A 20,779-nucleotide genomic window follows, 5' to 3' on the forward strand; every position below is an offset into this window, starting at 1 on the left:
TGTTGTTTATATGGATTTTAAGAAAGTATTTGATAAGGTGCCACATAAAAGGCTGGTTAACAAAATTAAGTCTGATGGAATAGAAGGGTGAGTGACCAATTGGATTAAAAAAAAGTTGGATTAAGGACAGAAAGCAGCGAGTCATGATAAATGGTTGTTTTTCACACTGGAGGATGGTAGACAGTGGCGTTCCCCCAAGCTTGTTTTGCTATATATAAATGACTTGGATCTTGGAATGCAGAGTAGAATCTCAAAATCTGCTGTTGAAGCCAAACTTGGAGGTACGGCAAACCGGGAGGGAGATATGAACCGCCTGCAACAGGACATTGATTGGCTAATGCAGTGGGCAGAGAGGTGGCAGATGGAATTTAATACTGACAAGTGTGGGACGAATTGGGAGAAGCAATAAAAACTTAATGGCACAGTTCTAAAGAGTGTGCAGGAATAGAGGGACCTGGGGGTGCATATGCATCGATCTTTGAAGGTGGCAGGATATATTGAGAGAGTGGTTAGTGAAGCATATGGGATCTTGGGCTTCATAAATAGAGGCATTGAGTACAAATGCAGGGAAGTTATGCTGAACCTTTATAAAGCTCTGGTTAGGCCCCAACTGGAGGATTGCATCTCGTTCTGGTCATCACACCTTAGGAAGGATGTGCAGGTCCTTGAGAGTGTATGGAGGAGATTTGCCAGAATGGTTCCAGGAATGGGGGATTTTAATTACATGGTTAGGTTGGAAAAGCTGGATTTGTTCTCCTTAGAACATAGGAGATTGAGGGGAGATTTAATAGACGTGTACAAGATTATGACAGACTTAGATAAGTTAGACAAGGAAAAACTGTTCCCTTTAACAAATGGCACAACGACAAGAGGGACACAGATTGAAAGTTTTGGGCAAGAGATGCAGGGGTAATATGAGGAAGCACTTTTTTTACACAGTGGATGGTAATAACCCGGAACTCATTGCCCACAAGACTGGTGAAAGCGGAGACGATCAATGGCTTGATGAGGAAGTTGGTTGACCACCTGAGAGAAATAGACTTGCAGGGCTACAGGGATTGAGCCGGGGAGTGGGACTGACTGCAGAGTTCCATGGTGAGCCGGCATGGACTCGATGGGCTGAATGATCTCCTTCTGTGCCTTAAATGACTCTAATTCCAGAGCTCAGGGCCTAGCCAGCTGAAAGCACACCACCATTGCATACTAATGGCGCGGGGAAGATGGGAAGCCAGACAGGAAACAGTTGGAATAATCAAGTCCTGTGGTAACAAATGCCCTGATGCAGGTTTCAGGGGCAGATAAACTGAAGCAAGAATGGAGTTGGGTGATATGACAAAGGTGGATAAAGGCAGTCTTGGTGCAAGTGGATATGTGAGTGACATTTGTGGTCGTGTACCATTCATCTTTTATTTTCCAAAATATACTTTATTCATAAAAAATCTGTAAAAAATACATTACAAAATAGTTCCAAAAAGCACCAAGTCAAAAAATACAAAGAGTGCAAAGGAGATCAGTTTCCTTCAATACAGGAGTGAGTTGTCTCACAACCCTTCCATTTCATTTTACATGCCATGCACATTTTACAGCAAACAAATATTTTTTGGAGACAGTTCAAGGGGTTTCCCATGGATCCAGCCCCTCAGTTCACCTTGGTGGGGAGGACCTTACACTGTGGTCTTTCCCCATTGAGCCTTTGCCGCGGCTGCCCCAAGCTTTAGTGTGTCTCTCAGCATGCAGTCCTGGACCTTGGAATGTGCCAGTCTGCAACATTCGGTCGTGGACAACTCTTTGCGCTGGAAGACCAGCACGTTTCGGGCAGACTAAAGGGCGTCTTTCACCGAATTGATAGTCCTCCAGCAGCAGTTGATGTTTATTTCGATGTGCGTCCCTGGGAACAGCCCGGAGAGCACAGACTCCTGTGTTACAGAGCTGCTTGGGATCAACCTCGACAAAAACCACTGCATCTCTTTCCACACCTGCTTTACAAAGACACATTCCAGGAGGAGGTGGGCAACTGTCTCTTCCCCACCACAGCCACAGTGAGGGCATTGTGCAGAGGATGTGAGACTCCGGGCGTGCAGGAAGGATCTGACGGGGAGGGCTCTTCTCACCACCAGCCAAGCTACATCTTGGTGCTTGTTTGAAAGTTCTGGTGATGAGGCATTCCGCCAAATGACTTTGGCAGTCTGTACCATCCGTCTCTTTTTTAAAATTTCCAAAATATACTTTATTCATAAAAAACTGTAAAAAATACATTACAAAACAGTTTCAAAAAGCACAAAGTCAAATAATACAAAGAGTGCAAAGGAGATCAGTTTCCTTTAATATAGGAGTGAGTTGCCTCACAACCCTTCCATTTCATTTTACATGCTATGTACATTTTACAGCAAAACAAATATTTTCTGGATACAGTCCGAGGGGTTTCCCATGGATCCAGCCCCTCAGTTCAGCTTGGTGGGGGGACCTTACACAGTGGTCTTTCCCCATTGAGCCTTTGCCGCGGCTACCCCAAGCTTTAGTGCGTCCCTCAGCACGTAGTCCTGGACCTTGGAATGTCCCAGTCTGCAATATTCGGTGGTGGACAACTCTTTGCGCTGGAAGACCAGCAAGTTTCGGGCAGACCAAAGGGCGTCTTTCACCGAATTGATAGTCCTCCAGCAGCAGTTGATGTTTGTCTCGGTGTGCGTCCCTGGGAACAGCCCGTACAGCACAGACTCCTGTGTTACAGAGCTGCTTGGGATGAACCTCGACAAAAACCACTCCATCTCTTTCCACACCTGCTTTGCGAAGACACATTCCAGGAGGAGGTGGGAAACCATCTCTTCCCCACCACAGCCAAAGCGGGGGCACTGTGCGGAGGGGGCGAGACTTCGGGTGTGCATGAAGGATCTGACGGGGGAGGGCCCTTCTCACCACCAGCCAAGCTACGTCTTGGTGCTTGTTTGAAAGTTCTGGTGATGAGGCATTCCGCCAAATGACTTTGACGGTCTGCTCGGGGAACCATCCGACAGGATCCACCGTCTCCTTTTCCCGTAGGGCCTTGAGGACATTCCGTGCAGACCACTGCCTGATGGACCGGTGGTCAAAGGTGTTTTCCCGCAGAAACTGCTCCACGAAGGATAGGTGGTACGGCACGGCCCAACTGCATGGAGCGTTCCGCGGCAATGTGCCCAGGCCCATCCTTCGCAACACCGGGGACAGATAGAACCTCAGCACGTAGTGACACTTGGAGTTTGCGTACTGGAGCTCTACACACAGCTTGATGCAGCCGCACACGAAGGTGGTCATCAGGATGAGGGCCACGTTGGGTACATTTTTCCCGCCCTTGTCCAGAGATTTGAACATCGTGTCCCTCCGGACCCAGTCTATTTTAGATCCCCAGACGAAGCGGAAAATGGCTCGGGTGACTGCCACAGCACAGGAGTGGGGTATGGGCCAGACCTGCGCCACGTAGAGCAACAACGTGAGTGCCTCGCACCTGATGACCAGGTTCTTACCCACAATGGAGAGAGATCGCTGCCCCCACATGCCCAACTTTTGTCGTACCTTGGCTACTCACTCCTCCCATGTTTTGGTGCACGCCCCGGCCCTTCCGAACCATATCCCCAGCACCTTCAGGTAATCTGACCTGACGGTGAAGGGGACAAAGGATCGGTCAGCCCAGTTCCCAAAGAACATGGCCTCGCTCTTGCCGTGGTTAACTATGGCTCCCGAGGCCAGTTCGAACTAGTCGCAGATGCTCATCAGTCTGCGCACGGACAGCGGATCCAAGCAGAAGACGGCGACGTCATCCATGTACAGGGAGGTTTTAACCTGAGTGCCTCCACTGCCTGGGATTGTCACCCCTCTTATGCTCGCATCCTTCTTAATAGACTCAGCAAAGGGTTCAATACAGCAAACAAACAAGACCGGGGAGAGAGGACAGCCCTGTCTGACTCCAGATTTGATCGGGAAACTTTCCGATTCCCACCCGTTGATTGAGACTGCGCTACTGATGTTTGTGTAGAGCAGTTGGATCCAATTGCAGATTCCCTCCCCAAACCCCATTTTGGAAAGCACGTCCATCATGTATGTGTGCGATATCCTGTCAAAAGCCTTCTCCTGGTCCAGGCTGATGAGGCAGGTGTCCACCCTCCTGTCCCGTACGTAGGCGATCGTATCCCTGAGTAGCGCGAGACTATCAGAGATCTTCCTGCCGGGTACAGTACAGGTCTGATCGGGGTGAATCACCAACTCCAGAGCAGATTTGACATTCGGTCGTGGACAATTCTTTGCGCTGGAAGTCTGTACCGTCCGTCTCACCGAGTTCCCAGTGGGTGCACTGGGAAGGATTTCTCAATGGGCCACCTCCATACTTGCTGTGCACATATTTCCACTTACTTTAAAGTCACAGTTAGCTCAAAATGAACGAGTTTTACTTTCACTTTACAGCCCCGAAGCAACAGAAAACATGAAAGAGCGTGCAGTTGGTAGAGTGGGAGGGCTGCAGTGGGGGAGGGTTTACAAAGAGCATTTGCGAAGCGAAGTATGTGGGAAGCAGTGAGAATGGGTGTGCTGGAGAAATGTGCTGAACAGACTGTATTAACTACAGAAGGAAATACAGATGTGAAGGATGTAATGTTCAATGCCAGCCAGTAAAGGTCGCTGTGTCAACTTTTTTCATATGAGCCCGGATAGCTCAGTCGGTAGAGCATCAGACTTTTAATCTGAGGGTCCAGGGTTCAAGTCCCTGTTCGGGCGCTGCTTTTAAATCAGATTTCTCAATTCCCATGAAGTTCTTGCTTTCTTTCCTGCTGTCTCAATAACCTAATTGATATGTTTTAACTCCTTCCCACAAAGCCCTGTATTTCAACTACAATTATTAATTTTTTTTTCTTAATAAAACTCTGCAACCAAGCCTGATTTTTTTGCAACGGTATTTTACAGCGGCACTTCTTCAAAGTGTAACTTGAGTGTTATTTTCATCGACAAGCTTCTTTTCGATGCAATGACACTGCATTGCATTACAGGCAAATTGGGTGCTGTCGGCATTGATATAAGCTCGCTGTTGTAAAAGATCCCACGATTCTATTTTGAGGGGGAGTGAGGGGGGGCGGATCTCATAGAAACCTAAAAAATTCTGACAGGACTTGACAGGGTAGATGCAGGAAGGACGTTCCCGATGGTGGGGGGAGTCCAGAATCAGGGGTCATAGTCTAAGGATACGGGGTAAACTTTTCAGGACTGAGATGAGGAGAAATGTCTTCGCCCAGAGAGTGTTGAGCCTGGGGAATTCACTACCACAGAAAGCAGTTGAGGCCGAAACATTGTATGTTTTCAAGAAGGAGTTAGATATAGCTCTTGGGTCTAAAGGGATCAAAGGGTATGGGGCGAAAGCGGGAACAGGTTACTGAGTTGGATGATCAGCCATGATCATAATGAATGGCGGAGCAGGCTCGAAGGGCCAAATAGCCTAATCCTGCTCCTATTTTCTATGAAGAAGAGCAGGGAGTTATCCCTGGTGTCCAGTGTTTATACCATAATCAACATAACCAAAGCACATTGCTGTTTGTGGGAGCTTGCATATGCAAATTGGCTGCCGTGTTTCGTATATGACTCCAGCAACTACATTTTCAAAGTGTTGGCTATAAAGTGCTTTGACGTGTTCAAAGGTCATGAAAGGTGCTATACAAATGCAACTCTTTCCTTCTTCTTTAAGGCATTATGAGGGAAGATGGCCAAAACATTGATCAAAGAGGTAGGTTTTAAGGATTGTTTAAAAAGAGAAAAGAAAGGTGGAGGACTTTAGGAAGGGAATTCCAAAGCTTCAGCAAAGTGATATCACAGCCATCAATGTTGAGCAACTGAAATCAGGGATGTTCAAGTGGCCAGAATTAGATGAGGTATCTCGGGGAGTGGTGGAGGGAGGTTGCTGGCGGTGTTGGAGGAGGTAACTGAGTTAGGAAAAGGCGAGGGATTTAAAAGCTAGCATGAGAATTGTCAAATCGAGACATTGCTTTACCAGGAGCCAAAGTCGGTCATCCTGGACAGGGAAAATGGCTGAATGGGACTTGATGCGAGTCAAGTAACAAGCAACAGTGTTCTGGGTGACCTAAAGTTTATGGAGGGTAGAATATGGGAGGCCGGCGAGGATTGCATTGGGATAGTCAAGTCGAGAGGTAACAAAGGCATGAATGAAGATTTCGGCAGCAGATCAGTGGAGGCCGGAGCAGAGTTGGGCAATGTTATGGAATTAGAATTAGAATTAGAATTAGAACATTACAGCGCCGTACAGGCCCTTCGGCCCTCGATGTTGCGCCGATCCTCTGACCTACACTATGAAAATAGATGGGCTTTGTGATGGCGCAGATGTGTGGTGGGAAGCTCATTTCGAGGTCAAATATGACACCAAGTGTGCGAGCAGTCTGGTTCAGACTGAAACAGTTGCAAAGGAGAAGGATGGAGTCAGGAGCGAGGAAAGGGAGTTTGAAAAGGCGACTGAAAACCATGCTTTGGTCTTCCCAATAATTAAATCACGGAAACTTCTGCTCATCCAGTACTGGATGTCAGACAAGCAGACTGATAATTTAGCAACAGTGCCCGGAGCTGAGAGAGGAAGTGTTGAGGTAGTCATCAGTGTACATGCGAAAAAGAATGCATCCTCGGGTTTTGGATGATGTCGCTCAGGAGCGGCACGTAGGTGCTAAATAAGGGGGATACCAGAGGTAGCTGTGTGGGAGTGGGAAGACAAAACATTGCAACTGATACTCTGGCTATGGCTGGAATGATAAGAAGGGAAGCAGGCAAGTGCAGTCCCAGCCAGCTGGGTGACAGTGGAGAGGCATAGGAGTAGGAGAATGGTGCAGTCAAACATGTCAAAGGCTGCAGACAGATGGAGAAGGATGAGGTGTCACTTCGGCTTTGTGAATTTGATAAGAGGCATTTCGGAACTGTGACAGAGGTGGAAATTTGATTGGAAGGATTCAAATGTGCAGTTATAATTTCATAGAATCATAGAATGGTTACAGAACAGAAGGAAGCCCTTTGGACAGTCATGATCATGCTGGCTCTCTGCCAAAGCTACTCCCCTGCTAGTCTCACTCCCCTGCCTTTCACCCTAGTCCTGCACCTTATTGCCCTGCAATAATTATCCAATACCCTCCGGTATCTGCCTCCACCTCACTCTCAGGCTGTACCTTCCAGATCCTAACCAGTCACCATATGAAAAAAATTGTCCCTCACGTTGAAATTGTGCCCTGCTCGCTAAAGTTTAGATGAAGAAAATCAGTGGTCCAAGTACCGACCACTGCGGAACCCCACTGTGTATATTCCTCCAGTCTGAGAAAGAAACTTTCACGACTCCGCTCTGCTTCCGAGTATTTTGTCCAATTCTGGGCACCACACTTCAGGAAGGACATGAAGATGTTCGAGGTGGCACAGAAAAGATTTATGAGAACGGTTCCAGGGGTAAGGAACATCAGTTTCACAGAAAGATTGGAGAAGCTGGGTTGTTCACCTTAAAGAAGAGAAAATTGAGAGAAGATTTGATGGAGATGTCCCACATCCTGAGGGTTCTGGGCAGAGCAGAACTGGTGAGCTTGTTCCCATTGGCTGAAGGGTTGAGAACTGGAGGGGACAGAGATTGAAAGTTTTGGGCAAGAGATGCAGGGGGCATATGAGGGAGAACTTTTATTTTTAACACAGCGGTGATAATAACCTGGAATGTGCTTCCACAAGGGTGGTGGAAGTGGAGACAAGCAAAAGAAAACGAAGAGGAAGGGCTACTGGGATCGAACGGGGGAGCAATACTGACTGGAGTGCTCTGTGGAGAACTGACATGGACTCGTTGGGTCAAATAGCCTCCTTCTGTGCCGTAAATGATCCCACCAAGCTGGACTGAGGGGCTGGATCCATGGGAAACCCCTCGACTGTATCGTTAATATTCTCAATTGCTGTAAATGTAAAACTGTAATTGACATGACAATTGTGAAACGGAAGGGTTGGGAAGAAACTCATGACAGTATTGAAGGAAACTGATCTCCCTTGCAATGTTTGTATTTTTTGGTGCTGTTTGGAAACTGTCTGGCAATGTAATTTTTACAGATTTTTATGAATAAAGTATATTTTGGAAATAAAAAAAAAAGATTCTACGACAGTAGTTGGTGTGAGTTGTGGCTTAGTATTTGTGAGATGAATGAGAGGATGGTCGTAAGTAAGTAAGTGTGTGAAAGACATGCGTTGTGCAGATGTGACTTCTGCAGAAAGAAATGTAAAATCTGCAGATTTCCAGCGTCTGCAATATTTTGCTTCTATTTTTATGTAAAATCCGCATGATGTAATGGTCGATATCAGCCAGTAAAGGTCGCTGTTGCGGCCCCTATGACAGAGCCCGGATAGCTCAGTCGGTAGAGCATCAGACTTTTAATCTGAGGGTCCAGGGTTCAAGTCCCTGTTCGGGCGCTACTTTTAAATTGCTCAAAACTTTCTCTTTGATGAGATTTCACGAAGCACAACCAACGCACCCAGATGTTTCAAATAGCGATTACGCTCTAATATCGCTGGTGCATTCAGCCATATCTTTGTGATCGTCAACTTTTAGTTTATTCCCTGTACATCCAGTATTTCCAGTTCTGATGAAAGGTCACAGACCTGAAACGTTGGCTCTGCTTCCCAATTTGATAGGTTTGTTAAGAAGGCGTATGGTGTGTTGGCTTTCATTAACAGGGGGATTGAGTTTAAGAGCTGCGAGGTTGTGCTGCAGCTCTGTAAGGCCCTGGTTCGACCACACTTGGAATATTGTGTTCAGTTCTGGTCGCCTCATTATAGGAAGGATGTGGAAGCTTTAGAGAGGGTGCAGAGGAGATTTACCAGGATGCTGCCTGGACTGGAGGGCACGTCCTACGAAGAAAGATTGAGGGAGCTAGGGCTTTTCTCATTGGAGCGAAGAAGGATGAGAGGTGACTTGATAGAGGGGTACAAGATGGTGAGAGGCATAGATAGAGTAGATAGCCAGAGACTTTTTCCCAGGGTGGAAAGGGCTATCACCAGGGGGCATAATTTTAAGGTGATTGGAGGAAGGTTTCGGGGAGATGTCAGAGGTAGGTTCTTTACACAGAGAGTGGTGGGTGCGTGGAATGCCCTGCCAGCGGTGGTAGTAGAAGCAGATACATTAGGGGCATTTAAGCGACTCTTGGATAGGTACATGGACGATAGTAGAATGAAGGGTAGGTAGTTACTTAGATCTTAGAGTAGGTTAAAGGTTCGGCACAACATCGTGGGCCGAAGGGCCTGTACTGTGCTGTACTGTTCTATGTTCTATGTTCTATGTTCTCTCTCCACAGATTCTGCCGCACCTGCTGAATATTTCCAGCACTTTCTGTTTTTATTAACATTTCCAGTTGATCTTTCCCACTGTCTTGCTAAAACACATTAATATGTGAATGTTTCCACCGTTTTCCACCTGTTTTTTCACATGCACTTATTTTCAAATATTTCTAGATTCAAGTTTCTGTTCAGACGATGCTTTCAAATCAAAATTCTCAAATCACTCATTCATGCACCACCACAAGACACAAGCAATGCACTCTGGCCTCTTTATATTATGTACTAAACATTTGAAAGCCCGCTCTGTTAATATTGTGGCATTGCCTGCTGGATATATGAGGCGATTTTTCGGAGGTATCATTTATTCAACATTAATGTGGATTGCATGATCGTCATCGTTCCTTTCTACCATGCAATCATTCCATTACCAGTTTGTAGATGCAGAAATTAAAATCATCATGAAACACAGGAGCAACATTGCTATTATTCTGCTTTATTGTACAATATTTCATTAACATTTATCAGCTTCAGAAATTAAGGTTTTAATTTGTCGCCCATGATATATGTATCGGTTTACTGAACTTCAAAAACTGCACTAGAAATGCCTTTATCATACCAATGGACTATGTTAAATGATAATTTTTTAATCCACTGGCTGGGGACATGAATAGTTTTTTTAAAGAAATTAAAAAGGAACAGATAAAAGGTGAATTTGCTAGCAGATTAAGATGGCCACCACATTTGCAACACAACATTCCAAGGCCGATGAGGTGCAGACAAAGTGACTGCATTGTTCCAGCAAGAACCAAGACTGCGGAAATTTAAGGAAACTTCTTCGGAACTTCTTGGGTTCCGAAGAATGGTCACTGACCCGAAACGTTAACTCTGCTTCTCTTTCCACAGATGCTGCCAGACCTGCTGAGTGGTTCCAACATTTCTTGTTTTTGTTTCAGATTTCCAGCATCTGCAGTATTTTGCTTTTAATTTAAGGAAACTGCCTATTCCCATTAGCAAGACATCAACACTACCACTTGAACAATGGGACTTTTATTGTGAGAAAGGAATCCCCAGATATGAGCTGTTTTAGTTGCAAGAAGCAATACACTACCATCTGAATCACTTGGGTGACTGTCATGTGTCATGATCCTGTAGTTTTTTTTCGGAATATGCGGTTTGCCTTTAAGGCTTGCAAGGGATCAGTATTGCTTTAAGAGCCGGCAAGCCTTAGGAGTTATAGGAAGGTGCATTTTCGTTGCCTTAGAAACAGCCATTTGGAGACTGCAATTCAAAGGGTGCATTCTCGTTACCACAGATATAGCCACTGGGAGTGAGCCTGATGCGATACATTTGTTATAATTCAGTTTTGAACTGGCTTTTAGTGAGACAGTTTGTTCTAATAGACTGTCAGAAGACACACACTTGCAGAAGACACAGACAGTAGTGATGAGCATACCTGGAAAAAGCTCTCAACCGTTTAAACCAAAGGAATAGGAATTTATTCTGTTTAATTAATATCTCTCAAAATTCTACAACATCAAGCCAAGACAGAGATCTCTGGTAATTTAAATTGAAGAAAGGGAAGTTAGACTGTGACAATCTTTTATCCCTCAAAAACGATAAAGTCAGATTGATTCTGTTGAAAGTATTTGCAAATCGTTAATTGTTGAAATTCGCTGGAGAAGGAATGCAACATCCTGTGAGGACATCGAGCAACATCCTGTGAGGACTTCAAGCAACATTGGACTGTAAATTTGCAAGGACTATTTTTTTCCAATTTAAATGTTGTTATATCTTCATAGTGTTTAAGAATTTAGTTCTTCCAATTAAAGAGTTAATTTGTTGCTTTAAAGCCACCTAGTTTGGTTAGCCTCATTCAAGGGATAATCGATGGTACAATTTGGCTGGGTCTTTCTTTAATTTGGAAAGTTTTTAAATGATATGTTAGCCGATCTGTGGAGTGATGGGATTGAATTAACAGTGCGTTGGTCCCACCACAATCAGAAGCATATATTTTGATTGGGGGCTTTGATAGGAGCGACCGATTGTAACATATGTGACAAGCCAACCCCCCTCCCCACATCTGTATGTTTTAAGCTGCTGTTTCTCTGCAGCAGGCTGACAAACATCTGGACTCTGACAAGTGTAGACCAAAGTGGGGGTTCCTTCATTTTCTTTCTCTCCATTCCAGCTTGCAAGTTTTGAACTGTGCTGCTGACTGACCACCTCTGCATACTCCAGCTGCAACCAGAGACCCCTTGAAGGAAGTCATGTGCATCGCTGTCTCCAAGAGACCCATTGAATCAACCATCTATCTTTTCAAACTGAAAGCCTCAGAACCATTCATTTAGAAATCAGCCGAATCACCAAATTTCACAGACTGTATACCCCTTTTTTTTTGCCATGTGGTCTGACTCGACCAATCTACCCTTTCCCACTCTGTAACCTATGTGTGTGTGTGTGTGTGTGTGTGTATGAAAGTTGGAGCAATTATGATTTTACTTAGATCGATTTATCTACAATAAAGCTAACCTCTTTCTTTCTTAAGCTCAAGAATACCTGTCATTTGGTTCTTTTTATGAGCATAGCACATAAATAATCAAAAGCTCACTGAATTGCCAAGTACACCCACTTTAAAAATAATTAAACCTGTTGCAGTCAAACAAAGAGAGGGCCTTGGCGATTTATCCACTTTCAAGGATGTCACACGCTCTAGTATCTCCCCTCTCATTATGCTAATCGCATCTAATTTTTCACATAACTCCTCTTTTACTACAACTTCTGCATCATCCCTCTCCTTTGTGAAGACAGAGGCAAAAAACTCATTAAGAACCCTGCTCACATCATCTGAATCCATGCATAAGATCCCTTGTACATCTCTGATAGACTCTACCCTTTCCTGCATTATCCTCTTGCTCTTAATGAACTGATTATTGATTTTACCTGCCAATAGTTTTTCCTGTCCTCTCTTTGCTTTTCTAATTTTCTTGTTTACTTCATGCCTGCACTTTCTATACTCATCTCGGCTTTCTAAAGTATTACGTTTTTTGTGATCGTCGTAAGCTTTCTTTTTCTGCTCCAACATACCATGTAAGCCTTCAGATAACCAAGGGGCTCTAGATTTGGCAGTACCACCCTTTATCTTTGTGGGAACATGCCTACATGGTGTCTGTAGTAACTCGCTTTTGAATGCCTCCCAATTGTTTGCCAATGATTTGCCTTCCAGAAGCTGTATCCAGTCGACGTTCGCCAGATTGCCTCTCAGTGGCAATTTGCCTTCCCCCAATTTAGAACTTTTACTCCTCTCTTATCTTTGTCCTTTTTCATGATGATGCTAAAACTAACTATTATGATCACTATCTCCAAAATGGTCACCTGCTGCTACTTCATCTATTTGCCCAGTTTCATTACAGTAGAATTGCCCCCTCCCCGCCCCCCCCCCCCCCCCCCGTTGGTCTTGTTCTGTGATGGCTAAAAATGTTCTCTTGAATGCAGTTCAAGAATTTTGTGCCCTTCATACTGTTTCTATTGCAGTTGAGGGAAGATCCTGTTTGACTAACTTGATTAATTTTTTTGAATAAGTAACAAGGAAGATAGATGATGGCAGTGCAGTTGATGTGGTCTGTATGGATTTAGCAAGGCTTTTGACAAGGTCGCACATGGCAGACTGGTTAAAAAATAAAATCCCATGAGATCCAGGGAACTGCAGCAAGGTGGATACAAAATTGGCTCAGTGGCCGGAAACAAAGGGTAGTTGTTGATGGGCGTTTTACCGACTGGAGAGCTGTTTCCAGTGGCTTTCCACAGGGCTCATTACAGGTTCCCCTGCTTTTTGTGGTATATATTAACGATTTGGACATAAATGTAGGGGGCATGATCAAGCCGTTTGCAGATGACACAAAGATTGGCCGTGTGGTAGATAGCGAGGAGGATAGCTGTAGGCTGCAGGAATATATTGATGGTCTGGTCAGATGGGCAGAAAAGTGGCAAATGGAATTCAACTTGGAGAAGTGTGAGGTCATGCATTTGGGGAGGTCAAACAAGGCAACGGTTTACATGATTAATGGGAAAATACTGAGAGGTGTAGAGGAAGTGAGGGACCTTGGAGCGAATGTCCACAGATCCCTGAAGGTATCAGGGCAGGTCGATAAGGTGGTTAAGAAGGCATGTGGAATCCTTTCCTTTATTAGCCGAGGTATAGAATATAAGAGCAGGGAGGTTATACTGGAACTATATTACCACTTGGTTAGGCCACAACTTGAGTACTGTGTGCAGTTCTGATCACCTCACTACAGAAAGGATGAAATTGCACTAGAGAGGGTTTATGAGAATGCTGCCAGGACTGGAAAAATGCAGCTATGTGGAAAGATTGGATAGGCTGGAGTTGTTCTCCTTTTAACAGAGAAGGCTGAGGGCAAATCTGATTGAAATGTACAAAATTTTGAGGGGCCTGGATAGAGTGGAGGTGAAGGGTCTATTCACCTTAGCAGAGAGGTCAGTGAAGAGGGGGTAAAGATTTGAAGTGATTGGTAGAAAAAATAGAGGGGAGATGAGGAAAAACATTTTCAGCCAGAGGATGGTGATGGTCTGGAACTCACTGCCTGAAAGGATAGTTGAGGCAGAGACCCTCAACCCATTCAAAAGGAGTCTGGATATGCACCTCAAGTGCTGTAATCTGCAGGGCTACGGACAAATGTTGGCAGGTGGGATTCGGACAGGTGGATCGTTTTTCAGCAGGCACAGACATGACTGGCCAAGTGGCCTCTTGCTGTGCGTTATACATTCTCTGATTCTATGATATTAGGGTAGTTGAAATCACCAATTATTATTGCCCTATTGTTTTTACACTCAGAAATTTGCCTACATATTTGTTCCTCTATCTCCCTATCACTATTTGGGGGTCTATGGTACACTCCTTGTAGCGTGGCTGCCCCTTTTTTATTTCTGAACTCAACGCATATGGCCTCGTTTGATGATTCATTTAGCATATCATCCCTCCTCAAAGCTGTTATTGATTCCTTCACCAATAATGCTGAACCTCCTCCTTTTTATCCCCCTCTCCATCCCGTCTGAAAACTCTATATCCAGGGATCTTGAGCTGCCCCTCTTGCCTCACTTTAAACCAAGTTTCCCTTAGAGCAACAATATCATGTTGCCATATATCTATCTGTACCCTCAGCTTTATTTGCTATGCTCCTCACATTTAAATAAATACCTTTTAACACTGCCAAATTCTAATGCTGCACACTTTTAAACCTTTTCTCATGGCACATATCAATCAATTGTACTTCACAAATTGCTCAAGATATGTCATTCTGAAAGGGGTTTCAAAATAATAACAAGGTTTATCGTGGTCTTCCTGCAATCATAGAACCATAGAAACTTACAGCACATGGTGCCATTCCACTTGTGGTACCTGTGCTGGCTCTTCGAGTATGTGTGCTAAGTCATACATGCCCTCTCTGTTTTCCCGAATCTTGAAAGTTTTTCAGCCGAGAGAGTGAAAAACTTTTAACATTATTTCTGGTTCAGCTTCCACCAACATTTCAGGCAATGCATTCCGGGTCCCAACAAAATGCAGCATAAAAAGTAAATTTTTCCTCATGTCGCCTCTGGTAATTTTGTTAATCAACTTGAATCTTTGCTCTTTGTTTGCTGATGGCTTTGCCTCTGGGCAGGTTCTCCATCTTTAAACTATCCAAACATCTCGTAATTTTGAATAATTCCACTAAAGCTCCCTTTGAGCATCTCCACTCGAAGGAGAACAATCGCAATTTCTGGAACAAAAGAAAAAAAAATGCTGGAAATATTCAGCAGTTCAGGCAGCATTTGTGGAGAGTGAAACATGTTGAACCTTTCAGCTTGATGACTTTTCATCAGATCTTGGAAAGGTTTGAAATGTAAGCAAGTGGAAAGGGGGAACATGGGGAAACAGAAGGGAGATTCTTTGATAGGGTGGAAGACAGACCTGATGAGTATTTCCAGCACTTTCAGTTTTTATTTCAGATTTCCAGCATTCACAGCATTTTTCTTTTATTTTACATTTTAAAAACAATGTCTGTAAAGTGCTTTGAGATGTCCTCAGGTTGGAAAAGAAGAATTACAAATGCAAGTCTTTCCTTCATCTTTAAGGCACGATTAAGGCAGATGGTCAAAAACTTGATCAACAAAGTAGGTTTGAAGGATTGTGTAAAAGGAGGAAAGAAAGGTAGAGGGCTTTAGGGAGGGAATTCCAAAGCTTCAGGCAGGTGATGTCACAGTCATGAATATTGACCCCAACTATTTACAATCTCTATTAATGATTTGGATACGGGGTTAGAAGGTACTATAACCAAATTTGCAGATGACACTAAAATAGGTGGGATAGTAAATTGCAATAAAGAAATAAGAAATTAAAAAATGGATGTGGATAGGTTCGGTGAATGGGCCAAAATCTGGCAGATGGAATTTAACGTGGATAAGTGTGGGGTTATCCATTTTGCTCAGAAGAATAGAAAGGCAGATTATTATCTAAATGGAGAGAAACTTCAGAGTGCTTCAGTGCAGAGGGATCTGGGTGTCCTCGTGCATGAATCACAGAAAACTAGTATGCAAGGAATAAGGAAGGAAAATTGAATTTTGGCATTTATTGCAAAAGGAATAGAGTATAAAAGTAGGGAAATGTTGCTGCAACTGTACAAGGCATTAGTGAGACCGCACCTGGAGTATTGCATCCAGTTTTGGTCCCTTTACTTGAGGAGGTATGCAGTGCATTGGAGGAAGTTCAGAGGAGATTGATTCCAGAGATGACGGGTTTGTCTCAGGAAGAGAGATTGAGCAGTTTAGGCCTTTACTCTCTAGAGTTTAGAAGAATGAGAGGAGATCTAATTGAGGTATATAAGATGATTAAGGGGATTGACAAAGTCGACGTAGAGAGGATGTTTCCTTTGGTGGGACAATCCAGAACGAGAGGTCATAGTTTTAGGATAAGGGGTAGCAGATTTAAAACAGAGATGAGGAAAAATTACTTCTCTCAAAGGGTCGTGAGTCTGTGGAATTCACCACCCCAGAGTGCAGTGGATGGCAAGCCATTGAAGAAATTTAATGAGGAGATAGACAGATTTTTAATTAGAAATGGGTTGACGGGTTATGGGGAATGGGCAGGAAAGTGGATTTGAGGCCGAGATGAGATCAGCCATGATTGTATTGAATGGCGGAGCAGGCTGGAAGGGCTGAATCGCCCACCTACTCCTGCTCCCAGTTCTTCTGTTCTGAAATCAGGGATGTTCAAGAGTCCAGGATTAAATGAGCACAGATATCTCGAAGTGTTGGGGAGGGGAGTTGCTGGTGGTGCCATTTCTCTATTCCCCATTATAGATTATCCTGACTCTGCCTGTAATGGACCCACATTTGCCTTAGCCAAAAGTGTCCATTTTATGTGCTGATAGAAGCTGTTACAGTCTGTTTTGATTTTTTTTTGCGAGCTTACATTCATATTTTATTCTCCCTTTCTTTATAATTTTCTTCGTCCTCCTTTGCTGTATTCTAAAATCCTCCCAATCCTCAGGTTTACTACTACTTCTGGCAAATTTATAGGCCTTTTCTTTTAATTGTGTACAATCCTTAACTTCCTTTGTTATCCATGGTTGACTGCCTTTTGTTTTGGGGTTTTTGTGCATTGAAGGAATGCATAGTTGCTGTAAACTATGGAATATTTCTTGAAAGACTATTCATTGCCTCTGTACTGTCATACCTTTTAATGTATTTTCCCAATCCACCTCAGCCAATTTGCCCCTCATACCTTCATAGTTTTCTTTGTTCAAATTTAACACCCTGGCTTCAGTTTGAACTGCCTGACTTTCAAACATGATGTAAAATTCTATCATTTTATGGTCACTCATCCCTAAAGGTTCCTTTACAATGAGATTATTAATGATCCCTTTCTCATTATGTAATAGTAGATATAAAATAGCCTGTTCTCTAGTCGGTTCCTCAACATACTGCTCGAGAAAACCATCCCTGACAGACTCCAGAAACTCGTCTTCTAGGGCATTAGTGCTCATTAGGTTTATCCAGACCATATGCAGATTGAAGTACTGTATTACCCATGCTACATGCTTCTCTAATCTCCTGATTAATACTATGCCCCACACTTCCCCTACTGTTTGGTGGCCTATAAACAACTCCTCCTAATGGAGACGGGTCTCTGACCTGAAACGTTAACTCTGCTTCTCTCTGCACAGATGCTGCCAGACATGCTGAGCATTTCCAGCTTTTCTTGTTTGTGTTTCCTACTAATGTTTTCTGCCCCTTGATGTTTTTCAGCTCCACCCAAACAGATTCCACATTTTGATCTTCCAATCTGAGATCTTCCCTTGCTAATGTTCTGATCCCATCCCTTATATTCAGCGCAACACCACCTCCTTTTCATTTTTGCCTGTCCTTCCTAAATGTTGAATATCCTTGAATATTCAGTCCCCAGTCTTGGTCACCCTTTAGCCACGTTTCCGTAATGGCAATTAGATCAGACCCATTTTCCTCCATTTGGGCCTTTAAATCATCTACCTTGTTGTGAATACTGTGTGCATTCAGGTGGAGTGCCCTTAACCTTGTCTTCTTGACATTGTGCATTCTAAGCCTAGTTGATGCTCACCTTTGTTTTGCCTGCCTTCTAATTTCACTTGCTACTTTTCTGCCTCCTGTTACCAGCTTTAGTTCCTTCCAATTTGAGCTACCCCTCAGGTTCCCATTCCCCTTGACAAGCTAGTTTAAACCCTCCCCAACAGCACTAGCAAATCAGCACATCATCTGTCATTGGGAGAAATGTACTAACTGTTACCAGTTCTGCTGGAAGCTCACAGACTTGAAACATTAACTCTGTTTCTCGCTCGACAGATGCTCCCAGACCTGCAGAGTATTTCCAGCATTTTCTGTATTTTTTTCTGCGTTGAGGGGTTGGATCCATAGTACCATTGAAAAAGTGTGGCACAGAAAGAGACCATTAAGCCCGTCTATGCTGGCTGAATAAATGAGCTGCCCAATCTAATCCCACCTTCCAGCACCTGGTCCATAGCCTTGCCGGTCACAGCACTTCAGGTGCATGTCCAGGTAACTTTTAAAAGAATTGAGGGTTTCTGCCTCCACCACCATTCCTGGCAGTGAATTCCAGATACCCACCAACCTCTGGGTGAAAACGTTTTTCCTCGTGTTTCCTCTAATCCTACTACAAATCACCTTAAATCTGTACCCCCTGGTAATTGATCTCTCTGCTAGGGGAAACAGGTCCTTCCTGTCTACTCTATCAAGGCCCCTCATAATTTTGTACACCTCTATTAAGTCTCCCTTCAGCCTCCTCTGTTCTAAGGAAAACAACCCGAGCCTATTCAATCTTTCCTCATAGCTGCAACTTTCGAGCCCTGGCAACATTCTTGTAAATCTCCTCTGTACTCTCACCACAGCAATAATGCCCTTTCTGTAATGTGGTGACCAGAACTGCACACAATACTCCAACTGCGGCCTAACCAAAGTTGTATACTGTTCCAGCATTACATGCCTGCTTTGGAATTGTATACCATGCCCAATAAAGGAAAGCATTCCATCTGTCTTCCTCACCACTTTACCTACCTATCCTACCACCTTCAGGGACCTGTGGACATGCAGTTCAAGGTCTCTCACTTATTCTGTCCCTCTCAATATCCTCCCGTTCAATTGTGTATTCCCTCGCTTTATTTGCCCTCCCCACATGCATTACCTCACACTTATCTGGATTAAATCCCATTTGCCACTTTTCTGCCGACTCAACCAAACCATTGATATCTTTTTTTAATTCATTCATGGGATGTAGGCGTCGCTGGCCAGGCCAGCATTTATTGCCCATCCCTAATTGCCCTTGAGAAGGTGGTGGTGAGCTGCCTTCTTGAACCGCTGCAGTCCATGTGGGGTAGGTACACCCACAGTGCTGTTAGGAAGGGAGTTCCAGGATTTTGACCCAGCGACAGTGAAGGAACAGCGATATAGTTCCAAGTCAGGATGGTGTGTGACTTGGAGGGGAACTTGCAGGTGGTGGTGTTCCCATGTATTTGCTGCCCTTGTCCTGCTAGTTGGTAGAGGTCGCGGGTTTGAAAGGTGCTGTCGAAGGCGCTTTGGTGCATTGCTGCAGTGCATCTTGTAGATGGTACACACAGGGGCCGTTCACTGGGATGGGAGTTACACAGGGTGGGCTGCTCACAGGGGAGATGATGCAGAGTGGGAATAAGAGTGGGGGGCGGGCTTTTACAGGGCAGGGGGTATTTGGAAAGGGAGGAGTCTTTGCAGTGTGGGCAGGAGGAGAATTAGAGGGTGTAATTCAGAGAGGGATTTAGTTATGTTTAAAATTGGTGGGGGGAGGATTCTTCAGGTTTAAAATTGGAGGGGGGAGGATTCTCCAGGTTTAAAATTGGAGGGGAGAGGATTCTCCAGGTTAAAAATTGGAGGGGGGAGGATTCTCCAGGTTTAAAAAGTTGGGGAGGGGGAATTCTCCAGTCTGTTCATGGGGGGTTTAGATGAGGGACTGGTCACGGGGAAGGTGGGTGTAAATACATGGGGGCCTGTTCCGGGTGGGGGTAAATACATGGAAGCCAGTTCCAGGGTGGGGGTAAATACATGGGAGCCTGTTATGGGGTGGGGGTACTTACATGGGGGCATTAACCAAGGGGGGATATTACATGAGGGTCTGTTCCGGGATGGGGGAATTGCACGGAGACCTGGTGCAGGGGTGGGGGTACTTACATGGGGGCATTTACCAAGCGGGGAGGTTATTACATGGGGGTCTGTTCCGGGGTGCAGGTAATTACATGATCCTGTTCACGGGGATAATTAGATGTGGGTCTCTTCCGGGGTGGAGGTTCTCGGATGGGGGCTGTTCGAGGGGGGGGGGGGCGATTATTAGATGGGTGTCTGCTCATAGTGAGGGTATGAGATGGGGGTTAGTTCACAGGGTGAAATCGGAATGGGGTCTGTAGACGAGGGGTATTAGATGGGCGGATTCGCGGGGGAGGGAGATTTGCAGGGGCGGTAATTCACGGGAGGGTGGGAAAATTAGCTGAGGCGGATTTTGAAGGGGGAGATTGCGGGGGTGGGGGGGGGCGCGAAATTTGTGGGGATTGGGTGATTTGCAGGACCTGAAGTTTGCAGGGGGATCAACTTGGAGGCGGGAGGGGAGGGATCTGTCGTGGTGGGCGGGGGGTAAATTGCGGGGCAAATACGTAGGGCGGTGAAGTTTGTGGGGGTGAATTTTGCGGGGGATGGATTTTGTGGGGGTCACAAGTTTGTGGCAGCATTTGCGGGTGGTGAAAAATTTTGCCGGGGTGGGAAATTGCTGGCGGGGGCGGGGGGGGGCGGGGGTTGGTGGTGGGGGTGGGGGTTGGGCTCTGAAATTGTCCACCAACAGAACAATCATTTCTGCATCCGATTTCAGAGTCACAGAATCGTAGATTGATAGAATTGCTACAGTGTAGAAGGA

The 20,779-nt window shown here is 44.8% G+C and overlaps 2 non-coding genes across 2 annotated transcripts; both read left to right on the forward strand.

Annotated features, from left to right (window-relative positions):
* Nucleotides 1-4,667: 4,667 nt before the first annotated feature.
* On the forward strand, nucleotides 4,668-4,740 carry trnak-uuu (transfer RNA lysine (anticodon UUU)). The gene has a single exon. It is a non-coding gene; the product is annotated as a tRNA-Lys (tRNA).
* A 3,626-nt stretch (nucleotides 4,741-8,366) lies between these two features.
* trnak-uuu (transfer RNA lysine (anticodon UUU)) lies at nucleotides 8,367-8,439 on the forward strand. Its single transcript has one exon. It is a non-coding gene; the product is annotated as a tRNA-Lys (tRNA).
* The last annotated feature ends 12,340 nt before the right edge of the window (nucleotides 8,440-20,779 follow it).

The sequence above is a fragment of the Heterodontus francisci genome, chromosome 28 (genome assembly GCF_036365525.1).
Source record: "Heterodontus francisci isolate sHetFra1 chromosome 28, sHetFra1.hap1, whole genome shotgun sequence".
Lineage (NCBI taxonomy): Eukaryota > Metazoa > Chordata > Chondrichthyes > Heterodontiformes > Heterodontidae > Heterodontus > Heterodontus francisci.